This window comes from Heterodontus francisci, chromosome 5 (genome assembly GCF_036365525.1).
Source record: "Heterodontus francisci isolate sHetFra1 chromosome 5, sHetFra1.hap1, whole genome shotgun sequence".
NCBI classification, from domain to species: domain Eukaryota; kingdom Metazoa; phylum Chordata; class Chondrichthyes; order Heterodontiformes; family Heterodontidae; genus Heterodontus; species Heterodontus francisci.
The window spans coordinates 188,597,707-188,609,559 of record NC_090375.1 but is presented as its reverse complement, the minus strand read 5'-3'; positions in this window follow the sequence as shown (position 1 = coordinate 188,609,559).

Genomic DNA, 11,853 nt, shown 5'->3' with positions numbered 1-11,853 from the left:
TGCGCACAGCAAGCTCCCACAAACAGCAATGTGTCAAGTGCAAATGTGATAACGACCAGATAATCTGTTTTTGTGATGTTGATTGAGGGATAAATGTTGGCCTGAACACCTCAGAATAATAAACATATCAGAATAATTTCTGTGACTATCCCTTTCCACCTTTCCAATACAATTCTATTGATAGATATACAGAGAAATAAAGACAACAACAACCTGCTTTTATATAGCACCATTGATGTGGTAAAATATTCCAAGGTGCTTCAGAGGAACGTCGCTGAACACCTTGAAAGTTTTTGGCTGATTGGAGAGAGCGAGCATGGATTTGCAAAGAGTAGGTGGTGCCTGATGAACCTGATCAAATTTTTTTGTAGAAAGGACAAACGTAGTGGACAGGGAAATGTCTATAGATGTTACTTATATGGACTTCTAGAAGGCATTTGATAAAGTTCCTTCTAAGAGACTGTTAGCTAATGTTGAAGCTCATGGCACGTTATTGAGCTGGTTATGAAATTAGCTGAGTGGCAGGAGACAGAGAGTAGGAATAATGTTGAACTACTCTAATTGGCAGGATATGACAAGTGGCGTCTCACAGGGATCTGTGTTGGTGCCTCAACTATTCACTGTGTCTATTGACAACTTAGATGATGGGATAGAAAATTATGACACAAAGTTAGGCAGCATGGCAAGCAGTGTAGATGGTAGCACAAACTTACAAAGAGATATCAATAGATTAAGTGAATGGGCTAAACTATAGGAAATGGATTTCAACCTAAATAAATGTGAGGTCATCCACTTTGGACATAAAAAGGACAGGAGAGAGTAATCTCAAAAGTTGAAGAGCTCGAAGCAGTAGAGGCTTAGGGGGTCCGTGTACACAGATTATTAAAATGTCAAGGGCAGGTAGAAAAAAATAATCAAAAAAGATAATGAATGCTGGCTTTTATCGCTAGAGGACTAAAAATCAGAGGCTAAAAGTCATGCTGCAGCTATACAAAGACCTGGTTAGATAAACTTCCGGTATTGTGTTCAGTTCTGGGCACCACCTTAGGAAGGATATATTGGCCTTGCAGGGAGTGCAGCATAGATTTACCGGAATGATATCTGGACACTAAGGGTTAAATTACAAGGAGAGATTATACGAACTAGGGTTGTATTCCCTGGAATTTCGAAGGGATTATTTGATCAAGGTTTTTAAGGTTTAAGCAGAACAGATAGGGTAGATAGACAGAAACTATTTCCGCTGGTTGGGGATTCTCCGATTTGGGAGCATAGTATAAAAACTAGAGCCACACCTTGCGGAGTGGTAGAGGTTTAGAATTCTCTTTCACAAACGGTAGTTGATGCTGAGTCAATAGTTAAAATTAAATCTGAGATTGCTGTATTTTTGTTAACCAAAGGTATTAAGGGATATGAGGCAGAGGCAGGTGTATAGAGTTAGATTACAGATCAGCCATGGTTTCATTGAATGGTGAAACAAGCTCGCGGGGCTAAATGGTCTACTCCTGTTCCTATGTTCCTATGGTATCAAGCAAAATTTGACACCAAGTCACATAAGGGATTTTAGGACAGGTGGCCAAAAGCTTTGTCAAATAGATAGGTTTTAGGAAGCATCTTATCTTAAAGGAGGAAAGTGTGGTAGAGAGGCAAAGAGGTTTAGAGAGGAATTTCCAGGCCCTAGTGCCTAGGCAGCTGAAGGTATGACCCTCAATGCTGGAGCAATTAAAATTGAAGATGCACAAGTGGTCAGCATTGGAGGTGTGCAGATATCTCAGAAGGCGAAAGGGCTGAAGTAAGTTACAAAGAAAGGAGGAGTGAGGCCATGGAGGGATTTGAAATAAAGGACAAAAATCAAGAAATCGAGGCATTGCCAGACCAGGAACCAATGTAGGTCAGCAAGCACAGAGGTAATGGGTGAACAGGACTTGTTGCAAGTTCAGACATGAGGAGCAGAGCTTGGATGAGCTCAAGTTTATGAAGGGTGGAAGATGGGAGGGCAGCCAGGGGAGCATTGGAATAGTAAAGTTAATAGGTAACAAAAGCACGAATGAGGGTTTCAGAAGTAGATGAGCCGAGGCAGGGGCAGATTAGGGTGATGTTATGGAGCTGGACATAGGCGATCTTAGTGATGCAGGGGATATGTAAACGGAAACTCATCTTGAGGTCAAATGCAATACTAAGGGCTGACTTTAGTGAGGCCATTTGGAGTGGAAATGGAGACGGTGGGGGGCGGGAGAATAGTGTCGGGCGAATCCTCCTGGAAATCCGATGTCATGACGTCGGCTCCAGATTTAGTTAGCAGTGGGAAAGCACCAAGGCGACGTCACTGCCCCGACATGATGGGACTGCCATTTGAATTGTAGAACAGTTAGTTTTAAAGCATTTGCATGTAATTGAAAGCGATTCAATGGGGGGGCTTGGAATTAAGTGGATGACAGGTGACCCTCATGTGCCTTCGGATCCCTGGCCACTGAAAGGTGGTGGCACCGATGTGAGGCCTCAGTGTTGCGACGGGAATGCGGCCATGAACAACACTAGACAGGGGAAGGGGGGAGTGGAGGCCATTGTTGGCCTGCAGTGCTGTGCGCTCTGCACAGATGGGCTTGGACTTGGGTGGTTGGCATGGGTGGGCGTACAGCTGGGTGAGAGGGTTGGATATCAGCAGGGCTGGGAACTGAGGGCTATCAGTGTGTAAACAAAGCGGAGTAGCAAAGGCAAAGATACCAAGACAACTTTGTCACTGCAAGGACAGTGCTCTGGAGGCCAACTGATCACCTGGCATGGGTCTCATACACCCTGTCTTGGTCGACTCCTGTGGCGTAAGGGAGGGAGGGCCAGGAGGCAAGAGACAGTCTCATACTTACCTGCTTCCAGCCACCATGATGGTCTCTCAAAGTGAAAGCAATAAAAACTTACCTAAAAGCCTTCAGTCTGTCGCCTCCTTTCTATTTGGGTTCCATGCCCAGCGCTCAGTCTAACCACACACTCTGGCACATCAGAATCACTTACCAAAGGAGGGCTGTGCCTACACTGGAAGCTCACAATGGGAGAAGGGTGAAGTCAGCATCTCAGAATTAAAGCATGAAAGAATAAGCATTTTTCACAATGAATGTTAACTTCAATAACGAAAAAAACTTTATAACAGAAAACAAATGGCAAATTTCAAACACTCATGAATCCCAATTGTCTCTAGGTGGTTTTCTTTATATGTTTACGAGTGCTACTATGAGGTGTAACCCAGCGCCAGCAGCTGGGCTGGAGGCAGGCTGTTGATTGGGCTGCTAGAGCTGGGCTCACTGGCGGAGGGGCAGAGGAGCCGCTGTCCACACTCGGAGGGTCCTGAGGGGAGCCCCCCCAGCTGTGGAAGTCAGCATCTTCTCGTCCCTTTCAAGGCTCACATGAACCTCCCTGCTCACCAGAGAAGGATGAGGAGCTGGAGAAGACTCCAGGCACCTCGTTCTGTCTCGCCTTGCCACTGCTGCATCGAGCTCATAGCCAAGACAATGGTGTGCAGGTCTGCAAGCATCTGTGAGATCTGGCTCTCCATGAAGGTCACCAACCTCTCAATGGAGGAAGCCATGCACTCACATGCCTAAGAAGTGGCAGCACCCATGGTATGGATGGATTCCTCCATTGTATGGCTGTGCACTGCCTCTGGCATCTCCGCCAGATGTTGCCCTACCTCTCTATAACTCCAACATGCCCTGTGCTGTCAATACCAGAAGCTCATCTTCAACCTGGGGCTCAGCATGGGCCTGGCCACCCACAGCCCTCCGACTGTCAGTAACCTCGACTGTCTCAGCCTCAGCCAGCTGCTAGGGCGTGTGTGCGGTGCTCTCACCAGCTTGTGACCCTGATTGTACAGCCAAGTGGAAACCCATTGACGTGAAAGGTGCAGGAGAGTCATGGGATGGTGCTTCCTCTGACTGCGGTTCCTCTTCAGGGGTTGACAGCGGTCCCACTTCAGTTGGAGCTTCCTATGGACGCCAGCCTGTATGAGCAAACACAAGCATGTGTGGTTTAGGCTGTGCAGATCTTGTCATGATATCCATGTGTGATATGGGTTTCCAGAAATTAACTGTATGTCGAAAGAAGACAATCCTCATTCTCTAGCGCGGAGACTCCAGTCTCTTCATCAGATATGGAGCGGCCGCCCTCGGTTCCCACTAACTCCAGGGCTTCATTCTCAGCTGCTGAGAGAGGCCATATGTCTGCATTTCCTCCGCCAGTCTGGGATCTCTCCCTCCTGTTATTGGCACGCTTGCCCTGCAAGTGGAAAGAGGGAGATAGTCATACTTCACAGGAAAAGCTACAGGACAGATGTGCTAGTGACAGCCCCTCATCCCCTTCTGAGGTTTACTATATTGCTCATCTCCACGTCAGCTTTCAGGGGAGGTAATGAGCTGTGAAAGAAGGTGACTTGTGGCCAAGATGCAGCCATGCATCTGGCAGGAGGTGGTGATGCCTAACCCCCTTTGCCAGTGCCTTTGTGGTGCCTCCATCCCCATGTTGCACACCCTCCTCTGTAACTACATGGAATTCCCAAAAAGGAGAGTGGTATGGAGCACTCACCTTGACAGACTGAATGAGGTCATTGACTCTCTTCCTGCACTGTACCCATGTCCATGGGGTGATTCCACGGCTGCTGACCTCCTCTGCAATCTCCATCCAGGCTTGCTTGGTCGGGCGAGAGGACCTCTTCTTGCCATTGCTGCGGCAGGGGACCTCCCGCCTTTCCCTTGCAGCCTGGAGCAGAATTTGAAGGGAGGCATCACTAAACCGTAGGGCCACCCTGTGTCTTGCCTCTGCCATCCTACGGCGCCATTGTCAGGGAGCTGGGGGACTCCAGGAGTCACTCCAACACCAGGTTCAGCAGTAAACAGAAAATGACTGAAAGTCAGCAATGAAATCCGGGCTGGCAGAACTTTAAATATGGCACCAGCACCTGCTCCGGAGTTATCCGATGCCGCATTTATGCCTCGAATCCTGCCCCCGTTGCATGATTGGTCAGGTCCCGCGCCTCTATTATTATAATTGGTGGCCTGCTGTGTGATTGGAATGGGCCGGCCACCCACAAGTCGAGCAGTGATGGTGCCCACATCTGGGTCTGCCACCGGAAGCTGCAACGGGAACACTATATCAAGCCCTAAGATTGCAGTCTGGTTCAGCCTCAGACAGTTGCCAGGGGGAGGGATGGAATCGGTGCCATGGGAACGGAGTTTGTTGTGTGGATCAAAGACAATGGTCTTGGTCTTCCAAATGTGGAACAAAGAGATAATAGATAGATCGGGAACTGGTTGTTAAATAGATAGGTAGAAAGATAATAAATGCAATAGATAGGTAGACAGAGACAGACAGACAGACAGCCAGAGATAAGTGCTGTTTGGAGGAGGTAAGTGTTCAGGTTATTTTTACGGCACTCGGTGGAGCAAGATTGCTTCTCAAGGCCCCAGAAAGATAATTTGGACTCCTGTCTCCCTAGACTCCCTCTCCTTCTAGGTTCACGAAATCTTCTTGAACCCACAGCTACATTCCCCACCCCACCCCACCACCCACTCCAACAGCTGAGTGCGGAACCAAGCAGCTGCTTCTGGGCTTTCATTTCGAGCGAAAAGCTTGCTGCATCTATGCTAATGCAGTCCAGTCCTCTGAAAGTTCTGCAAGCTAACTGCCCAGGAGTTAAAACTCCCCATCCCCACCATCCCTCCATAGTTCTATTAGTGCCAATCAGCCTCAAGTACCTTATTAGCTGATTGTTCTTCATGTCTGAATCTACACCAAACAGCATTGAAGGCTCTTTGGCCAAGATGGTACAACTGGGATGTATTGCCTTAGGGTTCTCCCGCACAATCACCACAACTTTGGAGGAAGCATCGCAAAAACCCCAGGGGTGAATGACACAACCGCCATTTTTCTGGGGTTTCCATGGCCATTCCATTGAATTTACAGCAGAGATGTGGGAGAAGCCTATGTAAATTCACCCCCTGCTAATGTTTACACCTGCACTGATTCTAGAAGGAGACAATGGATGCAGATCGCAAGCTGGGAACTGACTGTTTCTCCCCCCTTCCTAGGCTAGGGGCAATAAAGGAAATGGCTGCACCCCTTAATGCTGGCCTGGATGTAATTCAGCTGGCTAATCATAGCATGAGAATTGAAACTGGCACTTTGGACACTGGTGTAGTGGGACAGAAAGAAGAAAACACATCAACTCGCTCCTTTTTTAACAGTTCTCAAACCTTGCATCCCTACTCAATCCTTGTAACACAGGCTTCAAAGTGCATGTGATGTAAGCTAATACGATAGTGGAAGCATGCATCATTTTGTATGACATTTTGAGACATAAATTCATGTTTTTTGCGGTAAACACTGTAAGATTTTGGAAACACTATGGAGTAAGAATTTGGACAGTTGCACAGAACAGTCCAAAAGGTCAACAGCCTAGGCACCAAACTCTGGGATTCACTCTCCGCCTCACTACCTCCCTCTCTCTTTCTTTAAGATACTGCTTAAAATATTGACCAAGCTTTTGATAACCTGCCCTAATATTTCTTTAAGTAGCCCAGTGTCAGATCCGGTTTGATAATCCCTCCTGTGCAGCACCTTGGGATGTTTCACTATGATAAAGGTGCCAGATAAATGCAAGTTGTTGCTGTAAAGGAAATCAGGCAGAGTGTAAAACAGGCTGCCAATTCACTAACCCATGGTCCTCCTCCGCAGGGCAGGTCCCTATAAAGTCATTGTGCCTCCAAGTGTTTATTTTGAAATTTTGTTCTTGATATTGTGCTGTAAGTTGATTTCTTTAGAGTAGGTTGAAAATACATTTCTCCTTTTCTCCAGTACTTGCAATTTTAAGCGACTTCAGGTTTAAAAAAAATCAACCGCTTCTACTTCAGCTGCCGGTAGGTAAGAAAATTATACTGATAAATTGAAAGTCACAAATGGGCTCGAGGTATTTACTCTTGGTTGGCAGAGATTAGATACATTGCCACCTTGTGAAGAATAGTGTTTGGAATTCAAGGTTGATAGGACTGGTTCAATTAAGTAATGGTCAATAATTCTTAAAGCCCTAAATACCCACAACCAAAAATTCCAGAGAATTTGACTTCATTTCTTTTTGCCCAGTTCCTCATTATCTCTATGATGACCTTTACCATGGTTCCTCTCTATTACCACTAAAACATTCCTTGTTTTATGATTAAGACATCTTTTATTTGATGGTTAGACATTATGGTATTTAGAACACTGGCCTTTCAGCCCTGGAATTCACCCACCCATTGATAGAATGAAATATTTTGCCTTTGAGGGCAATAAGAATCCTAAGTGAAACAAGTTTGTGTAGGAAAAACAATAAGTGTTGGAAACTCTCAGCTGGTCAGGCAGCATTTGAAGAGAGAGATAAAATAACAAAGATGTCATGGGACAAAGGCAAAGAGAGTGTTAATGGTTCTAGTGAAAGACCAAAACATTAGCCCAGTGAGAGTGCTAATGGCAGAATAATGAGCAGCTCGGTCCAAAAGCACAACATGAAAAACAGGCACATAGTTAAAAAATAAAATAATTAAAAAGAAATAAAAAAATAAATTATTTTATCTTTTGATCATGTGCCTGTTTTTCATGTTGTGCTTTTGGACCGAGCTGCTCATTATTCTACCATTAACAATCACAGATGCTGCCTGACCTGCTGAGTATTTCCAGCACTTTCTGTTTTTCTTTCAGATTTCCAGCATCTGCAGTATTTTGCTTTCATTTGTAGAGAAATAGGTTGACGACCTTTCATGAAAACATCTCTTTCTGCAGTGCTGGAAGCTGGTGGATGTTAAGAGATGTAATAGTTTTTAAGCAAGTATCAAGCCAGGGCAAAATGTGGAGCAGAGAGATTTGAGGTGGGTGAATCGGGTGGAGGGTGGGTAGGAAGGAACAAAGGGAAAGCTGAATGATAAGGTGGAAAGCAGGAATAATTAAATGACAAAAGGATTGATGGTGCAAGGCAAAAGAGGGTGGTAATGGGGCAAATAAAGAAACAAGGTCAGAGGAGGTGTAAATGGTTCCAGCAGAACCATTACTAGCATCTGCAGTTCAAGAAAATGGGAGCGGCAGTTATGATTTGAAACTGTTGAACTCAGTTTTGAGACAAGAACACTGTAAAGTGCCTAATTGAAAGACGAGGTGCTGTTCCTAAAGTTTGCATTGAGCTTCACTGGAACAGTGTCGGAGGCCGAAGACAGAGAGCTCAGAGTGGGAGTGGGACAGAGAATTAAAATAGCAGGCAACCGGAAGATCAGTGTCACACTCACAGACTGAATTAGCAAAGTGACCATCCAATCAAGTTTGGGTTGTGTCAAACCAGTTCCAAGAAGATGTGAGCCCATAACACAAAACCGCCCAAAATTTATCAACTGCAGTGGTGATTTTATCACTTCCCACTTGACAATATTTTACTTGCTATACTGAGCAGACAGTTGCCCAGTCAAAGCCGGTAGGGTCCTCCTTTACATATGCATAATGAGGCCTGATGATGTCATTTAGACCTCACTGCAATTTTAACTAAGACCTGAGAGAAGGAAGGAAGGACTTTTTCATTTTTATAGCATCTTTCATGACCTTGGGATATCTCAAAGCACTTTAAATTTTGAAGTGTAGTCACTGTTGTAATGTAAGAAATGGAACAGCCAATTTTCACACAGCAAGCACCAGAGGAACAAATGTACCGTTTTGGCCACAGAAGGAAAGCCCAGGTCCCATCCACCCCAGATTCCCCACCCTTCTCAAATGAGGGACCCCACCCCTGGCAAGAGAGAGTGAGAAATCCTCAAAGCTACTGGTCAGCATTTTCAAGTATTGTCCCTGTTCTGATTTACCATATGAACATACGAATTAGGAGCAGGAGTAGGCCACTCGGCCTTCGAGCCTGCTCCAAAATTCAGTAAGTTCATGGCTGAACTGATTACTCCACATTCCTGCCTACCCCGATAACCTTTCACCCCCTTGCTTTTCAAGCGTCTATCTACCTCTGTCTTAAAAATATTCAAAGACTCTGCTTCCACTGCCTTTTGAGGAAGAGAATTCCAAAGACTCACGACCCTCTGAGAGAGAAAAATTTCTCCTTATCTCTGTCTTAAATGGGCAACCCCTTATTTTTAAACAGTAACCCCTAGTTCTAGATTCTCCCATCACTTTCTCTCCCTTTCTGGGCAGGAAGTTAACAAGCAAGATTTAAGTGGTTGAAATAGGATACTCAACTATTGAGCATGTTCAAAACAGAAATCGATAGATATCTAGATACTGATGACATCAAGAGATATCAAGAGAAATTAGTGTTGAGGTAGATAATCAGCCATGATCTAATTGAATTGTGGAGCAGGCTCGATGGGCTGAATGGCCTACTCCTGCTCCTATGTTTTATGAACATGGTGGGGTGATGAAAATCAGGGATGTGCAAAAGGCTATAATTGGAGGAGTGCAGATATCTCAGAGGATGTGGGGCTGGAGGAGGTTTCAGAGATAGGGAGGGGCGAGGCCAGAGAGAGATTTGAAAACCACTATGAGAATTTTAAAATCGAGGCATTACCAGTAAAATAAGAATCAAAGTAGAGCAAGGATGACCATCATTGTAAATTCACTAAGCTGTATCCCAAGGATGCCAGTTGTCTTGTCCGATCCTGCTGTGGCTCAATTAATTGTCCCCCTTCTATATAACTCTCATTTGTGTATCCCAGCCACTTAGTTACAGGCTGCAATGTACCTCAACCCAGATGGTCTGGAAGATAGCCCAGTCTTAGAAAATAACGTGTTCTTCAACGAAACCAAGAACAATTTCCCCAGGCATCATTACTATTTCCAGGAAATCTGCAGGAAAACTCTGGACAGTAAATAAGTTCTTGCATTTATATAGTGTCTTTCATGACCCCAGGATGCCTCAAAGCATTTTACAATCAATGAAATACTTTTGAATTGTAGCCACCATTGTAATGCAGCCAATTTTGTACTACGAACAGCAATGTAATAATAGAAACATAGAACCATAGAAAAATTACAGCACAGAAGGAGGCCATTCAGCCCATCGTGTCTGTGCCAGCCGAATAAACTAGCCGCCCAATCTAATCCCACCTTCCAGCACCTGGTCCATAGCCTTGCTGGTTACAGCACTTCAGGCACATGTCCAGATACCTTTTAAAAGAATTGAGGGTTTCTGCCTCCACCACCGATCCCGGCAGCGAATTCCAGACACCCACCACCCTCTGGTTGGAAACGTTTTTCCTCATATCACCTCTGATCCTTCTACCAATCACTTTAAATCTGTGCCCCCGGTAATTGACCTCTCCGCTAGGGGAAACAGGTCCTTCCTGTCTACTCGATCTAGGCCCCTCATAATTTTGTATACCTCAATTAAGTCACCCCTCAGCCTCCTCTGTTCTAAGGAAAACAACCCTAGCCTACCCAATCTTTCCTCATGGCTGCAACTTTCAAGCCCCGGCAACATTCTTGTAAATCTCCTCTGTACTCTCTCCAGAGAAATAATGTCCTTCCTGTAATGTAGTGACCAGAACTGTATGCAATACTCCAGCTGTGGCCGAACCAGCATTTTACACAGTTCCAGCATTACGTCCTGCTTTTGTGTTCTATACCTTACCCAATAAAGGAAAATATTCTGTATGCATTCTTCACCACTCTATCTACCTGTCCTGCCACCTTCAGGGACCTGTGGACATGCACTCCATGGTCTCTCACTTCTTCTACCTCTCTCAATATCCTCCCGTTTATTGTGTATTCCCTCGCTTTATTTGCCCTCCCCAAATGCATTATCTCACACTTATCTGGATTGAATTCCATTTGCCACTTTTCCACCCACTCAACCAAACCATTGATATCTTTCTGGAGTCTACGGCTATCCTCTTCACTATCAACCACACGGCCAATTTTCGTGTCATCAGCAAATTTCCCGATCATGCCTCCCACATTTAAGTCCAAATCATTAAGATCTACCACAAACAGCAAGGAACCCAACACTGAGCCCTGTGGAATGTCACTGGAAACCGCTTTCCAATCACAAAAACATTTGTGGACTACTACCCTTTGTTTCCTGTCCCTGAACCAACTCTGGATCCAACCTGCCACATTCCCCTGTATCCCATGGGTTTTTATTTTACTGACCAGTCTGCCATGTGGGACCTTGTCAAATGCCTTACTAAAATCCATGTAGACCACATCCACTGCACTACCCTCATCAATCCTTCTTGTTAGTTCCTCAAAAAACTCAATTAAGTTAGTAAGACATGACCTTCCCTTAACAAATCCATGCTGACTATCCCTGATTATTCTGTGCCTTTCTAAGTGGCAGTTTATCTTGTCCCTCAGAATAGATTCTAATAATTTACCCACCACCGACATCAGACTGACCGGCCTATAATTATTTGGCCTGTCCCTCGCACCATTTTTAAGCAATGGTATAATGGTCGCAGACCTCCAAACATCTGGTACCTCACCTGTATCTAGTGAGGATTTAAAGATGATCCTCAGCGCATCTGCTATTGCCTTGCTGGTTTCCTTTAGCAACCTGGGATGCAATCCATCCGGCCCTGGCAAATTATCCACTTTCAAGGATGTCAAACCCTCTAGTACGTCCTTTCTTATTATGATTATCGTATCTAATATTTCACACTCCTCCTCTTTAACTACAATGTCTATATGAACCCTCCCCTTTGTGATAACAGAGACAAAAAACTCATTAAGAACCCTGCTCATATCTTCTGCATCTATACATAAGTTCCATGGTACATCTCTGATCGGCCCTATCCTTTCCTTAGTTATCCTCTTGCTCTTAATGTACTGATAAAACATCTACAGGTTTTCCTT